At 35.7% G+C, this 20448-nt stretch overlaps 1 protein-coding gene across 1 annotated transcript in view; it reads right to left on the bottom strand.

Annotated features, from left to right (window-relative positions):
• The window catches only part of LOC110028303 (VIN3-like protein 1), a 37171-nt gene that overhangs the window by 15352 nt on the left and 1371 nt on the right, over positions 1-20448 (bottom strand). The gene's annotated exons all lie outside the window — the stretch shown is intronic.

Consider the following 20448-nt stretch of genomic DNA (forward strand, 5'->3'; position numbering starts at 1 on the left):
AAACTCTTCTTGTTGAGGGTAAGGATTTCCACTAGAAAGGGAAAATGTCTTCACCGACACGGGATTTCGTCTAGCATGAGAAACTGTCTATCGCCAACACATAATTTTTATCCAAGCAAAAAATTATCCATCATCGGCACCCAGAAGGAAAATTGTATGTCGTCGACATAGGATTTGCACCAGAGATACAAAATCATAAGTTGGATCTCTCTGGCTTCCAGTTGATAAAAAGTCACCAAGACCCCTAATAAATCCACTAGAAATTAAAAATCGAATGACGAGGTCTCTATGATTTCCGCTAGAGAAAAAGCCAACCGCGGTTCTCTATATGATTTCAACCTAAGAGAAAATCAAACTTCAGGGTCCTTGTGATTTCCACCTATGAGATCAAATCAAACTCCAGAGTCTCTTCAACTTAAACTACAGAGCGAAAATCAAACCTTGGGGTCTTTGTCATTTCCACAAGAGAGAGGAATCAAACTTCTGAGTCTCCAGAATTCTACTTAAGAGAAAAAGAATTCTCGATGTGTCTACGTCGATTCAATGCGCATGCCTGGGTAGCAAAGCCTAAGGAAAGCAGTGGGTATGCCGGCAGAACTACCGGAAAAAGAAAATTCCACACGTCGTTGCTGCCTAGTGAAGGCCGCCACTTCTTCCTAGAGGAAATCACTGCTTCTGCCTGGATGAAACCGCCTTGTTGCCTGGAGAAGACCGTTATTTTTGTTGAGAGAAGATTGTCATTATTGCCTAGGAGAGTTCGGCTGCAATAACAAAGGAATTCAAACAACTACAAGGAAGATTTCGGCTGCTCGACAGCTGTTGGAGAGGCTTCGGCGGCTCAAAGAAAAGCTAGAGTTTGTTTCCATGTAGAATTTTTGGAGGAATAAACTATCATTTTTTCATTAAACAAATAATATATATATTCTATAGGTACACATAAATCGTGTTCTTTCCCTCCTTCGTTTGAGTGGGCACAGAACATCAAGAAATCTGGTAGAAAGCATGCGATGTTTGTCATCTTTTCACAGAAGCTAAAGGTATTCAACTTCCTTCCTCCTCTCGACTGAATTTGATCGTAAAATTTTTGTATCAGCATCCCAAAATAAAACTGATTCGTAAGGAATTTGAGCTTATGCACATTTTTGGGAAGTGGAAAATTGAACTGTTAGATGGAAGACACATTCTTATACAACTAAATAATGAAGAGGATTACACGCGCTTACTTGTTATAAGGATAATCTGGATTGATAACAGAGTAATGAAGATTCTGAAATGGTATATAGATTTTGACCCACAGACGGAATCACTAGTCATTCTGGTTTGGATTTGACTTCATGGTTTGAAATTTCATTATTTTACTCAAAAAGTGTTATACTCTATTGTCTCAGCTTATGGTAAGTCACTCAAAACGGACATTCGTTCTTTTAATCTTTCTCTTCCATCTGAAGTCAGAATATTTGTTGAAAGGTACATCACTTCATCCGCTTCTGAGGAAATTTGGTTGGGCACACAACATCATTTGTATTGACAAAAGGTAGTGATTGAGTATTTTCCTTCATATTGTTCGAACTGCCGTATGTTCGATCACTCCAGTGCTCAATACCACCATTTACACACCCAACTCAGACCAAAAAAGCACAGTGCTCCGTCAGAGGCAGTGATTTCATCTCTTCCTGATCAGCTTCAAGTTATTGACACTATCGATCATTAAAAGCATACCCCTGAAGACAGCACTATTCTCACAGGCAATATGACAACCATTCAGTCTTCAGTTGTAGCTTCCCCGTCTTTGGAACCTACTATCGTGGGAGAGGGAGATTTTCAGACCCCACCTACCCTAGAACATATCACCGATATTACAAATGACAATACTTTTACTACTTCACTACCACCTTATCAGGTCAAACAAATTATTAATGTCACTCAGACTCATGGGGATCATGATGTGTAACAGCCTACACCTGTCCACCCAACTTTCGAATCTATTGATCAGATAATAAAATCATCGAATTAGGAACGACAGGTCTACACATCCAGAAGGAAGAAGAAAAATGGAGACCTACTTGAGCTCGTGAATCTGATGGATGATACTTTGGTTATTTCGGGCAATGGGGCTCACGTTACCAATTTGTTAGTCGACTCACTTCCAAGAACTAGAGGCAGAGGGAGGACTAAAGTGGACGTCCCTAGTACTTTTGCGCCCTTCGGTGGCTTGCTGATTTTTTACATTTATGTGTCTTTGTTTTATTTGGGATTTGTGTGTGTTGTATTGTGTGAGTTGGGTTTTCTTTTAGGCCCTCTCATACAATATTTTTGTATCTTTTCCGCTTTAATATATTTGCCCTCGGGTTTTTTTCAATATTTATATATATATATGTGTGTATATATATATATATGGCGTTGGCGTCGGCGTCGCGCTCTGCTAATGTTTCGCCCGATGGCTTAACCCTGTGAAATCTCCTTTGGCTTTGTCATGCTCGACGACGAACAGTTCGCGCATCCGACTTCTCCTTTTCGAGTGTTTCGTCTTCCGTTGGTTTCTTTGTGCTAGCTCATCACCATCTTCCTCATGTCGCTGTTTTCGCGTCTTTCTCGCCGCAGCTATGTTCGTCCTTCGTCGTCCTAACGCCTCGCGTGAGTTTCCTTGCACAGTGTTGCGACTTCCTCTGCTCTCCATTCGATCCCTGCTCTGCGGATCGAGCAGCGAAGGAGTTAGATCCATTGTTCGACTCTGAGCTCTATGGGTATTATTCCTTCTCAACCACCGACTTCCGTTTTAAACCTTGGGAAGTCTTCTTTTGTTGATATAGTCGGCTCTATAGGATCAGATCAGGCTTTCCCTCAGATTTACCACGAATCATTCGAAGGTCAAGAGAATAATTCGAAGGCCAGGAGGACTGCAACCTTTTCAAGAAAACGGGTAGGAAGAGTGGTAACTGACTCTTTTCTTCTTTGATGCTGAAGTTTCCAACTTGGTTAACAAGTTCAAATTCACCCTCATTGGGAAGTTCCAATTGGGACATCCCAAAATAGAAATCATTCGAAAGGCTTTTGAAGATCTCAAACTATTGGAACTCTGGAAGGTTGACATCTTTGATGGAAGACATGTGATAATCTAATTATCTAAAATAAAAGACTATGCCAAAATATTTTCCAAAAAGTTTATGACAATAGAGGGAAAATATATGAAACTGCTTAAGTGGTCTCCTGATTTTGACCCTAGTCAAGAACCACCTATAGTTTCAATTTGGCTTAAACTACCTGGCCTAAAGTAACACTACTTCAATCACCAAGTCCTCTATCTCCACCAAGTCCTCTACTCTATTAGAGTTGCACTAGGGAGACCTATGAAATTGGATACACCCACCTTCAATCTAATCAGGCATTCGGCGGTCGGTTGCAAGAATTCTTGTTGAAAGGGATATCGCCCTCCCTGATGTGGATGAAATATGGCTTGGCACGGCCCACAATGGGTATTGGAAGCTAATTATAACTGAACAAAAACCATACTACTGCAATCACTGTAAACTGTTCGGGTACATCCCTATCAAAAGCTTCAGGCTACACCCACATTTGAGATCGGCAGGTCCTAACAACACCATCCATGTGGAGGAAAATATAACAAACACGATTAATCTTCCAGAAATGTTGAATGAGAATTTGACTCATAAGGCTACTCCTCACCAACCAAACCAGCAGTTTCCGCCTACTGTTGTTGTGGCAGCTCCTCCTCAGATTACAAATTCTACGAATTGTGTTGTAGCAGATGCTAGCCGAAGTATCTTAGATCCACCTATTGCAAGAGAAGACGATACTCATGTTATGGATGAGTGTCAGGATCAAGGTGTGTTGCAGGCTGAGTCAGATCAGCAGTTTACCTCCATCGAAGATCCACCAATTGTTCACACAAGACTTCCTCTGGCAGAAGATTGGCAGGTTTACAAATCCAAGAAGAATAAGAAAGAAATGTCAGATCTCAGTAACTCTCAGGATAACTGTATCATTATTTCTCGAGGAAACCCACATCTCAGTATATTGTTGGACTCCCTCCCTAGATCCAAGGAAAAGGAAAGCGATAGATCCATCGACTGCACCCACCATGATTAGGAGTTGTTTCTTTTTGTTTTATTTTTTGGGAAATATGCTTGTAATCCCAGTCACTGGGATCTTTGTACCCACTCACTAAAACCATTGTATCCTCTCTTTTTTTATCAATGAATTTTGCCTTTTCAAAAAAAAAAATATATATATATATATATATACACACACATTTGTTATGTGCATTTAAGGTTCATAGGATGTTGGATCTATTGGTTTGATTTGTTTGTCATTACAAATTGCTGCTGTGGGAGGGCGTTAAATGGAGGTCTACATGGTTTCTGATGAACCTACTAAAACTTGTTTTAATGGGATTATTGGTAGATTTCTTTCCTTACACCTATTCAAACTCTTACCTTAAACTCTACTGCTGCTGTTGTATTTTTGCATTTTCTATATTATCTTTAAAGAAGCAGGAGATCAATGGATGGAACTTCTTTGATAGGCTGCTCTTGGGTGATTTCTTTCCTTACACCTATTCAAACTTTTGCATTAGACCCTACTGCTACTCAATTTCTAGTGCATTACTGTCTAGTGGGATTGGATGGCTGTTCTTTTTTTTTTAGACTGAAGCAACTGCTTGCTTACTGTGATCTATAGAAACCTTGTTTATTTGGCTACTATTGGGATATGTTGTCTTTGCATTTAGGCAAAATTTTACCTTCCCTTTTGCTGTTTTTTCTTCCCTAAGGCAGGGATGCTTTCTTTTGCAGATGATATGAAGCAGTGGATCTTTGGATAGATGAAAATGCATGCTATCTACTTATTATAGTAGATTCTGCTTGTATTGCCTGCTATTTGGTGTTAATCTCAACACACCAAATCTATACCTTAACTCTAGAGATAGTGCAACTGATTGTAGTGATGAATATTTGTGGAATGGAGAAATGTCAGCTTAATGAAGGATGGGGGCACTGTTGTTGGTTGTTGAATAATGATGTTGTCTCTTGAAGGTTTAAAATTCCTTATTCCTGCTAGTCTACTATCTCCTTTTATTATTCTGGATACAGGTATAATTTCATGGAGTGGATGCAGGGATGGGATAGCTTGTTGGAATGAAGCACCTACACTGTACGTCTTTTATTCTGCTGCTTTATGGTTTGCCCTTTTGTCTTTGTCCACTGCTGCAGGCACACACAAATTTTTTTGGGAGATCTTCTACAAAGGCAAAGGATATAGAATATACTTTTTTGAGTATTTATTTTGGGGAATACTTGTAAATGTTTGGAGATCCTTTTTGCGTTTAGATGTACCTCTGGCATGGTGGAATCCTTTTGGGCGTGTAATGTATTATTTTGGGTTTTTTGTAGTGGGATACACTTACCAAATAACCTCGTACCTTTTTATTTGATGAAATAAAATTACCTCCTGGTTTTTTTTAATATACATATACATACATATATATATATATATATATATATAGCCATGATGGATCGTTGAAACCCTAGCAAACGAAACAACCTCCACTGACGCTAGCTCGCGACGTCGTCGACGACACTTCCTCGCCGCTCAATCCTGCCCCGGCTCGCGTCCTCTCCTCACCCGTAGCGGCTCGCTCGCGTCGTCCCGTAGTTGACGCTCGCTCGCCGCTCAACCCGTAGAGGCTCGCGTAACAAATCCCGTTTCCTCTGGTTCCCCTCATTCGTACGACTCGACGACCCTAACAGCGTCTCCCTAACTGTGGCTCGCTGGTACCTCTCCTCTCGACAGAGCCGCAGAACTCTTGTCTGCTCGTCAGCCATTTTCTAGCTGCTCGCCTAGCTGCTCTGGAGATGGCATCAACGATCTGTTCCTATGTCATTGCACTTGTCGGCGACTTCCCTATTCCTACTCGTGCTCCTCTTTCAGATTCAGATGCTGGTTTTCAAATAAGTAAATCCTACAATGTTCCACAATCATTTCACGAGGCTCTTGAAGGTGGTGGCGATCACACCTTCATTAAAAAACTCAGCTCAGGAGAAAAAATTGGAAGTCTGCTCTTATTCTCACAGAGGTTGAAACCGGTGTTCTCGCATCTTCGTGGCGATTTGCTCTAGTGAGAAAATTTCCTTATGGTCACCCAAAACTTGAGATCATTCGAAAAGAATTTGAGGCTATGAAGTTGTTGGGTCATTGGAATATTGGTTTACTTGACGGTCGACACATACTGATTCAATTGTCTCACGATACCGACTACACTCGCATCTTTTCTCAGAAAGTTATCAAGGTCGACAATCATATGAAAATTCTGAAATGGACTACTGGTTTTAATCCAAAAGCGGAGTCCCCTATCATTCCAGTTTCCTATCATTCGCGGAGTCCCCTATCATTCCAGTTTGGATAAAGTTTTCGGGGTTAAAATTACATCTGTTCAACTTGAAAATTTTCTACTCCTTAGCAACTGCTTACGGTAAGTCTCTCAAGGTTGACAAAAATTTTTCTATGAGGGCTCCTGACGTAGTTCTACGTGCGGACCAAGTTATTTTCAAGTTATTTTCAGATTATTTCTGGGTTATTTTCAATAATACCGAATTAACCCATAAATACCTCAAAAATAAAGACCGCGGGTTATTTCAGTATTATTGAAAATAACCTGAAAATAACTTAAGAATAACCTACGCCGCACGTAGAGCTACGTCAGGAGTCCGGACAGAAAAAGCGCTCCAAGATTGATAGTCTTATGCTTGTTATCACCAGACCCTCTGTGACTTAGGTGTTAGTTGAGAGGGATATCACTCAACCAGCTCCGGATGAGATATGGATTAGAACCACTCACAACGGGTATTGACAAAAGATTGAAATAGAACCACACCCTCCTTATTGCTCTCATTGCAGTATGTTTGGTCACAACTCTACTATTTGCTATCGTTTGCATCCTCATCTAAGGTCGAATATCGTTAAAGATCAGTCACCTATCAACCCTGTGGAGAAGACGCAACTTGATCCTCTTTCCAAAACCGCAGTTCCTGACGAAGAACACCATGTTATAGCTACAAATCCAATTGTGCTTATACCACCCATTGTTATTAAAGCAGACTCACATGTCAAGACTCACAAGAGTGCTCTTTTAACCCAATAACAGATTAGTCGATCCAACATGTAGTTGCTTCTAATGTTCAATAACTTGCACATCTTCAGCACACTTTAGACCAAAATCAGTTGAGCAAATCTTCGGATGAGGAATGGCAGGTCTATTCCAGGAGGAAGAAGAAGAATGGAGGCCGACTTCAACTTGGGAACATATTGGATGATACATTAGTTACTACTGGTAATGGTGATCATCTTACCAACCAACTTATTAGTTTGCTCCTTCCCTAGAACTAGAGGCAGAGGCAAGACCAAATTGGATCGCTCTTTAGCCACCTGATATTTTGTATTTCGGCACTTTTAGGCTTTTTTTTTAGTCTCTAATGTACTTTTATGTATTTTTTAGTTTTGGAACCACTTGTGGTTTTTGTGTGAGTAGGGTCTTATGCTTGGGCCCTCCCACACATTGTATTTGTATTTTTCTTTCTAGTTAATATATTAGCCTTTTTGGGCTTAATATATATATATATATATATATATATATAGCTCAGCATAACCCTCATATAATTGAAGGAAAAATCAAAGCATCATGAAAAAAAAATTAAATAAAAGCACAGTAATAGATAATTAAGGAAGAATAATATTTTCCCTAAAACGTCTAACCACAATTTCAAAAATTACATATGCATATCAACAATTAGTTGTCCATTGTATTTAAACCAAGACTTCACTTTCGTGATTATTTTGTTCCAGTCAACTTCTAAGGACCAAATACAGCCTTCAAATGAGTTGCTAAATGTGTGACTTCAATCACGGACATGTTCACAAAATAGAAATATTCAATAACATCATTGCATAAAGAATAAATAAGCGATTCTGGAAGGAAAAAAATTTTAAAACAAAACCCTTCGAAAATATAAATTTAGACTATAGGTATTACTAAAGAAAATTTTATAATCGGGCATTGTCATCCTTATTACGTGCAACTGCACACCAATGTGCCAATGAGCTATTTTCTTTTTTTTTGTTCTTTTCGCGTTTGTTGCATGCTATTTTTTCTGTTTTTCAAACGGCTTTCAAGTTGTGTTCATTCAATTTCCTTAAAGTGGGCCAACATGCTTTTTTTTTTAATTCACGGTCTCTTTCTCATTAAAGGGTTTTTTTTTAGCGGGACGTAGAAAGAGAGAGAAATTTACACTTCACTTGATTTCTTTTTTTTTTACATGTCTAACGTCTAATTTTAATTTTTATTTATAGGCGACTTAATGCTCAGGTGGATGAGTGGCTTTAAATTTAGAGACAAAATGTAAAACAAGTAGATCCATGATATGGTTGGAGTAGCTCTGGTGATAGACAAAATTAGAGAGAGTTGTCTTAGATGGTTTGGTCACGTTAAATGTTGAGAGTAGAGGATTTAGATTTGACTTAAGCAAAGTAGAGGCAGACCTAAAAAAACTTGAGCATGGTGTATAAAAAATGATCTTAGTTGATTAGAATTAAATGAAAATATGACACTTAATAGGACACGATGGACCAAAAAAAATCATGCAGCTAACCCCACTTAGTGTGATAAAGGTTTGTTGATATTGTTGTTGTACATATATGTCGCTGAATCTTTGCATTCGAAGGTGTATTTTACTTTTTATAAGTTAAAATAATGATATTTATTTTTATATGATAAGAAAGATTTGAGGGGTATAAATATAAAAAGTAAAATTTAGATGTTAAATATGTATATACTTCAGAATTGGAACATATGCATGAAATGCCTTGTTTTAAAATTTGTCCTGGTTAATTTGTCACGAAAATGATCATTAGGATAAATTTTAAAATAAGAAATTTCATTAATATAAATTAAATTTTTCGATATTTAAAAAAAAAATTAAATTCATGTATTTACATATCTAACATTGTAGGGGACTTTTGGCCCTTTACAAAATAGCATGTTCTTACATTGTTGGGTCGTCGCCAGTAAAACAGGCAACTATGCCTGATTAAAAATTTTTCATTTAGAATGTCGAAAATCTTAATTTATATAAATGAAGTGTTTTGTTTTAAAGTTTGTCCATTCCAGTAATGCTCCTTATTTCTAACTGATAACCACAAAATTTCACTTAATTAGACCATGTATTTCAACAAATTAGGAAATGGGTGCAAGTCCTTTAAAATTTATCCTAATGAAATTTTCTTGAAGAAATGATTGGATGACCATAATATGACAAGGCACTATTTATAAGTTATATAATATTTTGTTGAGGCTCCCGTAAAGCTGTTGAATGACTATTTGGCACAATGACAAGATGAACGATTATCACCTAAAGGAGTATAATTTTGTACAAGTGTCAAAATAGTCCCCTAACTATTAACACGGGGCAATTTTAATACACGAGTATATAAAAGTGTCAAATTAATCCTAGATTCTAAATTGACGCTCTAATAGTCCTTTATGGGGATTATTTCAGGTCCAATTTAAAGAGTCTAGGGACAAATTTACACTTTTATAAACTCTAGGATAAAAATGGCCCCATGTAAACTTGTAGGGGACTATTTTGGCCCTTTACAAAATAGAAAATCAACTATTCCAAGATAAAAATAGAAAAGAGGCTCAAGAATATCACTGTAAACGTAGAATCTGAGAAAATTAATCATGGACTAGAGATTGAGTCTCTTTATTTGCGCCAACAGTCATGTACAGTTGAAAAAAAGTAGATCAAAAACATCTCTATCCTTTTACTTGGACCCAATTTGTATATAAACTATGCTATCCTAATCAAATTAGCTTCAAAATCTTACTATCACTCCTTTACTCTTCATATATTTCTCTTTGCAATCCCACGCAATATCTACATATCTTTGTTTAATATGGTTCTTAAGCGGTGTGTCGGACATGGGGGTGATAAATTTATTTTTTCATATTTGTGTGTGTGTTAATCCAAATGGTCAACTAATTTAGTTACATATATTCTTGAAATGGAGCAATCCTATGTCTCAAGCATCTTATGTTTTAAGGATATCTTATTTCCCAATACATGTGTTTTGGCATATGCACAATCCATGCACATGTCCAACCTGCACCATCAGAGATTATATAAATATTATAATATTGTTTTCTAAGTAATTATGGAATATAACAATCCCTGACAAAATGCTAAATCGCCATCGTCGATTATACGCACTACACTCATAAACCATAAAATAGATTGATGTTATGGGCACAAGGAACGGTCATCATGACGATTCCATTACTTTCATTGATAATACAACACATGTGGACTTTGTGGTTGATATAGTAGGGGATATAGGCACACCTCATTGAAGGCATTTTCAAAACAAGCATGCCTAAGGTCATGATGCCTAGGTTCAGTAGTTTTGCCAAACAGTAAGTGTAGCTTCATCCACATTATCAGCACCTCATGTCCAAACATCAACTAGAATCTAGAATCAAGGATTCAGATAACACACTCAATATGTTTAAAAGCATGCTTTGTAAGCAAAGCAAAGCGCGTGACGCCCTCTTCGTTTCACTGAAGCACACTTCAAAGCGCGGAAGTTAATTTGCAAGTTTCTTATAATTTGTTAAGTTTTTAATTATTGCAGGAACTATTACAAATAATTCAAAATTTTAATTTGTAGCTTCACCCTCAATGTTTTCCTTCAAGTTAAGTATTATATCACATTCTTTTTTATTTTATATCAAATTTTAAGTCATGCTTTATATTTTATAATTATTAATGAATGTATTAATACATTAATAGTTTTATATAAACTAACAGTGATTTGGTAAATAAAAGTAAAGATTCGCTATGCGTTTTGCGCTTTGAAGCAAAAAATAAAGCCTGCACAATACATTGAGCTTTGCGCTTTGATAACACTGACCACACTTTGTGGTAAACACTGACAAATTAAAGGCTACATACACGGCTATGAAACTAATGTTATAGTTGGTGCATTATATTAGGGGAGGAGAAAACATGAGCATCAATGCTTCATGTAAGTGGACTCAAAAAGGGTTATTGCAATTTTACGCAATAAGAAAAGTGGTGAAGTAACAATTTTTCTTAGCTGATGTATCAACAATTACTTCGATTGAATAGCAGAAGGCTATTAGAACAAGCACAACAACCCTTGTACATAGGTGCCAAAGAACTACTTTTAACACTTCCCTTCCCCTCAAACTCTCATCAACGAACTTATCTGAGAATACCTAGGTCCATATTAATGGATACTCCTACATTCATATTTGTTGAGTGTTACATGAAGTGTTCATGTCACTTTGAATAAAATTTTTACACTTCTACCCAGTTTAATTTAGGTTTATCTAGTTTAGTTTAAAAACTTCCATATTTAATGTATCTAATAATCTTATTAGTATGCTTTTAATAGGTGCTGCTCTTATTCCCATCATCTCCCTAAAAAAATCAAATCATGCTCTATCCTTTCTAGTTTTACAAAAGATTCGTCTTAACATTTGAAGTTTTGAAAATCAACATTTATAAAGATCCAAATTTACATAAATGAAATTCCAAATGCATGAAATCTGAAATATAATATATATAATTAGCTTCCTTTCTCAGGAATATATACAAATGTATTGTTATTCCTTTATGTGTAACTATGAATTTGAAATATCAAGATTTAATTAGAAGCAAAATCTATTCCATTTGTATTGTTTCCTCATATAAATAATAAATAAAGGTGGCCGATTGAGGCACAAGAGATTAATAAGAGGAATTGATTTCTCCTTTCTCCACATTCAATTTCTCCCTTTTCATAATATTGACAATCAACTTGGCTATCAATGACTCTCCCTTAACTCTAATCCCTTAACTCTAATATCCATAACAGTATATTTAGCCTTGATGCAATTTTATACAATTTACGATTAAATCTTCATGATAATCTCATATGGTATAATGCTTGTCAGGCACTTCTTTGTCTTAATCACCCAACTTCAACACTAAATATTATATCATCATTGATATTCTAACTTCTTATATAATAAAAGCAATATACTTAAACATATCACACCTAAGAATCACTCAATAGTCAAACATATATTATTCATAATTAGCAACTACACATCCAATTAATTGTACGGCATGTATCATTCCTTTTATTCTACTAATTTTAAACCTACAAAGATCTAAAATATTTCTAAATTATTTTAATGATAATTAGAAGTTTTCTTGCACACTAAAATATGTAATTTCCATAGCATAAACAAAGTTACATAGACTTTAAATACTTTACGAGATAAAAAAATCATGTGCTATCCAACTATATTTGTGAACGCTTTAGCCACTTCACAACTACCATTATTATTACTAGATATTGCTCCCACATAACTAACTCAATGAAACATTAGTTTATATTTTAAAGAATAAAATGCTATGAGTGTTTTCTAACTCTATCAACCTTCAAATGACATGGTTACTACTTTTAATACTTCTAGGCTTGCTTGTTATTTATTTTTCCTGTGTTCCATTTGCGATTAACTTTCTTAATTCTTCATCCAATTATCATGCATCAATTGTGGAAGTTTACTAAATTGTTAGATTTTTCTAACTTCTCTACATGATGTTTTTGTCAGTCAATATTTTAGTCCTGCAAGAACCGTCTCTTCTTTTAAACAAAATGGACGCTCAAATGAAATGCTGAGTTTATCATTACTTTTAAGTGGATATTAATGGGCAATAAATTTGGTGTTCAAATGTTATTTACTACCATTTCTTGCGGGAATAACTCATACTATACTTTCGAATGAACTTTATTATTAAGTATCACTTGCATACACTACAATATTACGATGTTGTTTTATCAGTATTATGCATAAATTGACTTAATAACATGGCTGATAAATAGGCACTTAAACTGGATTTAGAAAGTAGATGTTCCTAGGACTTACATGTAAGAACATCTAAACTATTATATACAAAGTAATAAACAGCAAGTGCTTTACTAAATCCAAGTGTATTTCACTTCCAATTTCACGTTTTGAAGTAAAATGTTCTGTATGCTGCTCTTAACTTTATTTCCACTTTGTGCATGAGTAAGAAATTTTAAAAGGTGGATACTTTACCAAAATTGAAGTAAATTTTCGATTCATCCACTCGAACTGCACATCGAGTATCATTCTTTTTGTTCAACTAATTCAAAGCGTATTGACATCTAAAAGATGTCTTTATTTTATTACTTTGTTGCTAATTAGAAGTTGTCCTGTTTATTAAAATATGTAATTTCAATAGCACAAACAAGTACATGTCATAATATGCCTTCATAGTATCTCCATACTTACAAAAATAATAGATATAATCCAATTACATTTGTAAATCTTTAATCACTTCATCGCTATCATAACAAAATGAACATGCTTAATAAAGGATTTGTTTTTATTTTGAAGTGCTAATTTAATAATTTTTGAGGACGCTTGTTTTTTTCCCCCCTCATTATGCATGAACAAGAAATTTTAAAAGTTGGATGCTCATTGTTCTACCAAATTTCAAACAAAGTTTCAATTCATGCTTTGCCCGATTGTCTTGAGCCCCTATTCTAGTGTAAACCAATGTTAGCAATAGTGTCATATCTTGTCCGCACATATTCATAAGAATCAATCCAAAAGAAGCCGGACCAAAAAGTACAACAGGAAAAAAACAACCATTTAATGCAAAATAAATGCTGTACACATGTGCATGGTGATGTAAAACTAGGTTCTACGCTTCCTAAGAACACCATTTTTTGAGATGAGAAATGTAAAATATAAAAAAAAGAGTATGCAACGCATTTAACTGTACTAATCAATATGCAGTTCAACTAAAGCAAATAATTACAAAAGTAAATATGCAAAGGTTTAAGTAAAAAAACTAAAAACACAAACAATTATGCGCCTGATGAACATAGAGAAAAAATATAACTCCAATCTATGTGAGCAATAATTCAAATAATATCTAAAACTATAGCAATTTTTAGATCACATGCAGAATTGAAAATTAGATATGTAAAAATTGTCAAACAATCTAAACATGAAAGAGAAACACGAGTACAACCAAAGAAATCAAACCACATGCATAAAAACACAATCCGTAAGAGAAATGGAAGGTGAGAAGTTTTCACATCCAAGAAAGCAACTTCTATTGATAAAAGTACCTATAGAATTTTTAGATTCCCTATTTGTACTAATACGGTTGTAAAGGAGCCGAGCCTGAGCGAGCTCAGGTGGCTCGTTCGAAATTGGCTCGTAATTAAAATTAGCTCGTCTTCGAAATTGGCTCGTGTTCGAAATTGGCTCGTGTTCGAAATTGGCTCGTGTTCGAAATTGCTCGTGAACAGTGCGTTCGTGTTCGGCTCGAAATTAGCTTGTTAGAATATAAAATTACTATAAAAATTAATTTTTTAAATAAAATTAAAATAATAAGTTTTCTAAAAAAACTGTTTGTATAAAATTTAATTAATTATAATTTATAATATTTAATTTTATGAATATTTATTATGTATATATATATATATATTTTTTTATATATATATATATATATATATATTTTTTTTTTTCGAGCCAATTTGAACCGAAAATGAGCGAACAAACTTTTGTTTGTATTCGGCTCTTTTACATTTCGAGCTTTGAAAATTTGTTCAAAAAAATTTGTTCGTGTTCGGCTCGTTAGGCTTAACGAACGAGCCGAACACGAGCAGCTTAACGAGTTGAACACGAGTTGTTCGTGAACAACGAGCCAAATTGACAGCCCTCTATAATAAGGTGGGTGGCAGCAAATGATTTCAAGAACATTACAAAAAATCTGGGTAAGAGCAAGTTTCTGAAGATCAGAGCCATTGTTTGTGAGGAACATAAGTTACCACAGCACCTTCTTGTTCAATTTAGCTTGTTGCTCCAAAATAAAAACTTGAGTTTTGCTGACCTAAGACAAGATTTTCAATGTATCTTGCATTGGACTAAACAAATTTTATCATACAACTCCAGCAGAACCAAACAAGGTGACTTGACTTTCCAGTCATATCTTAGGAGAATTTTCATCATTAGGTATATCTAAATGTGCCTTATATTGATGTTGATCATAGGTACAGCCAATGCAAAAGCTCATGGAGATGCTTTGAGAAAGAAATTATGAACTGAAAAACTTAATTCATATTTCATGACTGCTACTGAGTCGATAGAAATTTAAAATGGACTTGACCAATGCAACACATAATTGCATTTCTCTTGTCGGCTAGAGACCTTGTGCTCTACATCACATGGGGTCTTCTTTTGTTTTAGAAAGATTTTCTTCAGAAATTAAGAAAGATAGCCTGTCTTTGTGTTTTTCTCTCAATTTAGAAAAGAAACAATTAGTTATATATATCCCTTCGATTTATATGACTCGTTTGGACTTTTATCCACTCTTTATAGAAAATACATATAAAATTGTGCTGAGTTCTCCCTAGAATATAATGTACAGCCAATTTTTGCAACAAACTAAACTCAGTTGGTCATCAAAAATGATTCACTAATTAAAAACCTGAAGTATTTTTTGTAATATCTGTCGGCAACCTATTTTAAGCATCAAAATGTAAGTTCTGCATAAACTTATCTATTTGCAAAAGAAAGCTTTAGGGGAAAATTATTTGAGAAATAATTATTACCATGTGTAACCATTTTTTTTTATTTATTATGATCAAACTTCTAATCTTAGGAATCTGTTAATGGGAGAATTTCATAGCATTGGTCAAATCATATGCCCTTGAAGCATTCTCCAATCTTTCTTACTCTTTCTACAAAAAATTTCAACCCAAGAAACTTCTTCAGCTTTTGATTAGTTCATCAAAGTTCTCAATAAGACCTCATAAAAGTATATTTACAATGCTTTTAAATACACCTGTATATATTATCTGAGCCACTTTCTAATAATCCATATCAGCATTCTTATAATGATGCATATAATTAGTACAAAAGGCATGAATCTTTCCATATTCAAATATGATTCATTCATTGCATTATAACGCCAGCCATTTATGATATGTCAAACAGACAAGCACACAATCAAGTTTTAAAATAGCATCTAATAACCTTTTTTATATGTGAGGCCAACTAATTATAAAGTGAAAAACTTGCGTCAACATCTCAATTGTAGCTCAAATACGGCTTGATAAGACTCCACCTTTTGCAAGATATTTAGTGTTCAAAAGGACAAAACAAATGGAATTATTGTCCAAGAGGATTAAATGGAAAAATGGCAAATCTATAGAAACTTCTAACAAGATGGTGTTTCACACAACTCACAAAATGGAATTTGTTCCCAACATGGATAGCATGGTAGTTGGTTACTAATCTCAATTTGGTGCAAGCATCTCTTTCTCATCCGATTAGAGTGACAATAATGAGGTAATATTCTATCAAACCCACAAAGCTAGAACAAAAGCTTAAAGAAGTCAGGTTTCATTCTAAAATGGGTAATTGCCTACCAAATCATGTTGAAAAATTATGTAAGTTTTATGCCAGGTAAATAACAATAGATGATATGAATAAATGCTTAATGTTTTCCAAGGCTGATTATCAAAGTCATAAAAGGATAATGTTACGACCAGCCTACTACTTATTCATACAGGAGTTAGTCGCATTGGTAGCGGTTCAAATGTTTACAGTTCTATTAATATTTCAAAACCTTGGATTTCAATGGATAATATAGTTTAAGGTTCAAAGGGTTATACTACCAAATAATATAGTTTAATTCTTTCTATCAGCTCTCAACTTGTTATGTTGTTTAGCAATTCATTCCTCTTAAACATTTAACAACGTCTCCATGGGATGATTATACAGTAATCAACTTTTAAGCTTTAAAATGGTCAATATTTATGTTTGAGTTTTCAGAATGATAGACAATCATGCAATATTCATCTCCACTTTTTAGCTTTGTTTTTGAGAAAAATAACATGACAAAAAGAACCTAAGAAATTAAAACGGCAATACAAAACCTGTAAAAATTGAAAGTTCCTATCAAATATTAATGTTGCGATTAAATTCTAGTAACCACCTTGTGTGTAAAATCCAAATCACATGGTTACACCTTTCACACTATACCCTACCAAACAAGACTCTGAGTTTCCTAAGATTTACCAAAACCTCTGTATAAATATAAATATCATTTAAAAATAAAGGCATACCCCACATTGGCAGAAACAATACAGGACAATGTAGCATTTACATCCATACCACCTAATTCCTATGTATTTACATATTGAAAACTTAAAACTTTGCTTTTTTACATTTATACCACCCAAATTTGCCATATCACATAAAAATACTACTGTTTTTTTTTTAATTATTTTTACAAAGTGAAATACACCTTTTCAGGCATAGGTAAGGTGGTATGTATGTGAAAATTGAAGTTTAAGAGTTAGATATGTAAATACATAAGAATTTAGTGGTGTATGTAAATCTTCCAACAATTAAATATGATAACCATTAGCCATACTAATAAAATTTCAATTTATTATGTTGGATGGATTACAAGTTCACCAAGTGCTTCTAGTTCACAAGTCCAAGCAATAGTTTCACAAAAATAATAAAAGTTGATGAAAATGAAACAATCATCTTGTACCGTAAAAAGTAACATGTTTTATTTACTATTAACGTAATTAAAAGGCCGAGACCATGAATTGAGGCTAAGACCATTGTCAGCCTTGACAGTTCAAACGTTTTTAAATGTGTAAGGTACTGTAAGGAACAGCATCAAAAGTGACATGGTTGAAGGGTTATAAGCAAGGCTATTAAATCCAAAGGAATTCAGATTTCTATTGATCACATAATCACAATACTTAAAAGACCATCAAATGAACACCATCTATTCCACTCAGTGGTGTGAGAAATAGCAGCATCTTATCAATAAAAAATATATATTCTTGATTGTATCATGCCACATCAGCATATAAAAAATTCTACCAAAAAAAACAAAAAAAAGATAAAAGTCACACGTGTTATGCATGAAACCTTCAAAAGATCAAGATAGCCAGACATTAATGCATACACATTAATGGATTTGAATTTTCTTCTTTACTTTTGGGCCAATATCCAAATCATAAATCAAAAGGTAGAGTGGGTGGCATTACAGCAATTCTGTTGAAGCCAGAGTTGTCATGTAGACCATGCTTAGAGCATGGAGCGTAAGGACCGAGGGAAGGAGAGAGAATGAAAAGAAAGAGATTTGCCCCGTAGGAGCAAAGAGGAGTGTTCTCGAGCTCTTTGATCCGTTTATTTCACTAAAGGTTTAGGTGAAGGGGAGAGAGTTTTCCCTACATGATGAGTTGAGAAAGAAAAGCCCAAGAGTCCTTAATACATGCCACGGTTCTTATATTTATAGAAGATAAAAAAGGGTAAATAAAATAATACATCTTTACCCTTGATTTAAGGAAATGAGTACAAGCTATTTTCGTCTTCTTATTTAGATTATTAGATTATCTCAAGATCTATGCAAACCTTTTTTTGGTATACACCATTAGATGATCGATCGGACGAATTGACGTCCCAACCGATCACTTTTGTTTGATCGGGGGGTTTTATTGTGCGACCAGCGCATATCCTTGAAAGGTGAAGCTAGGCTCTAACCCTTCACTCACGTGGGACTTTGTCTCCTGATGGGACCTCCGTCTTAGGTTGGGTCCCATCTCTATGGGAGGAGGCCGCCTAGACTCCTCTTAGGGGGTGATTGTCGTCATATCCTTTGCGGAGCTTGTCGCTATTGGGCAGGGAACCATCTCCAAATTTTTGTCCAATCTAAGCTACAGAACTAGAGCTCATGGTGAGAAAAGTTCCTTGGTTTCCTTGTTGATTTTGCTATTTGGATCCGAGTTCCCCGAGTTCTAGTATAAATTGCATAAAATAGAATTCAACAAAAATTTCCTTAAATTCTTGCACATAAGGAGTAGTTATTGAATTTATTTAAAATACTGACAATAAGAAAAAATTTTAGCGGCAATCCCTTTAGTTTTGTTGGGCATTATAAGGAATTTTTAGCTGCAATAAAAGACAAAAATAATATTACCTTCTTGAAGAAAACATATTACTTCGTTTAACAATACCTCCGTAAAGCGACGGATTACTTCGTTGATATGATCTGGTAAGAAGCAAGTGTCCAATCGAAAGCAAGAGGTCGATCGGAGTGGTCGGCCGCATTGGGGATCTTAGATCCAAGCTATCGGCGAGGAGAGGTGGTCAATGTCGGGCATCTGAACGACAACAGGTAAGTGAGCGGAGAGGTGAGGCTGCCAGAGCGGCGTGGCAATCAGCCGGTGAAACAGTCGATCGGAAAGGCGGCCAAAGCAAAGAGGCCACCTCAAAATAGATAAGTCGGGCCATAATTCATTCATGCAGGGGACACTTCCGCATTACTAAGAAGTCCAGCAGCTATAGGTCCGTGAGGCGATATGTGTGTCTCTTTGCATGATAGGAGGAAAGGCGGGTTGTCGGCCTTCGCGAGGAGATGGTCAGTCAATCCGATATGACCAGCGCAGTGATTCCCGTGCGCAGCAGAAGATACAAGACAGGTGAGCGATCTTCACAGGGAGACGGCCGGTCGGTGAGATTTCAGCGTGTTTAAGAGGGAGGTCGACCGAAGGGCAGGTAAGACCAGCGCATTGAGTCGACCGACAAGTAGAAACAGTCTACACGGTGGAAAAGTTGATGGTGGCGCAATTGGCTAGCACATGCTTCTCAGAAAAGGTGTTGACTTCCTATCAAGTGCCATTACAAAACCTAAGGCTTCCTAAAGGTTTTGTGTTTAAGGGAGGTTCAGTAGCTCATGATTCCAACCTTGTGAACTGCAAGAACTTGGTGGATAACCTCTGCAAGAAGCACAATTGGTTGTTGAGCCTTGAACGATGGTTATTCAACTATAAACATTGAGACTCCTGTTGATCGAGAGTTTGAGCCTCTCTTAACGCACAAGAGATCTAATAGAGCGGTGAAGAAAACTGTAGCTCGGGCTTTGAACATAAACTTTGCAAGATCGGAGCTGGAAATATGCATATCTACGTGAAAAAAGTCGGAGTTTCTTGAAGACCACCGTCGGCGAAGAATAACTAGATTGAATTTGCTGCTGTGCAAGTTCCCCCTGTGTACTCATTGCTATGAGTGTCTCTCTGAAGAGCTTTTTCACGATGCTGCTCGTCTACTTGTTAATGGCACAATCCATGCTCACCGCACCAAATGTTGAAGCCAGATTTGTCCTGTATACTGTGTCCAATGCATAGAGTGTACGGACTAAGGGAGAGAGAATGAAATAGACAAAAAATTTTCATCTCCCCGTAGGGGTGAAGAGGAGTGTTCTCGGGCCTTAATACAAGGAAGGGGAAGGGGAAAGA

The sequence above is a fragment of the Phalaenopsis equestris genome, unplaced genomic scaffold (assembly GCF_001263595.1).
Source record: "Phalaenopsis equestris unplaced genomic scaffold, ASM126359v1 Scaffold000510, whole genome shotgun sequence".
NCBI lineage: Eukaryota > Viridiplantae > Streptophyta > Magnoliopsida > Asparagales > Orchidaceae > Phalaenopsis > Phalaenopsis equestris.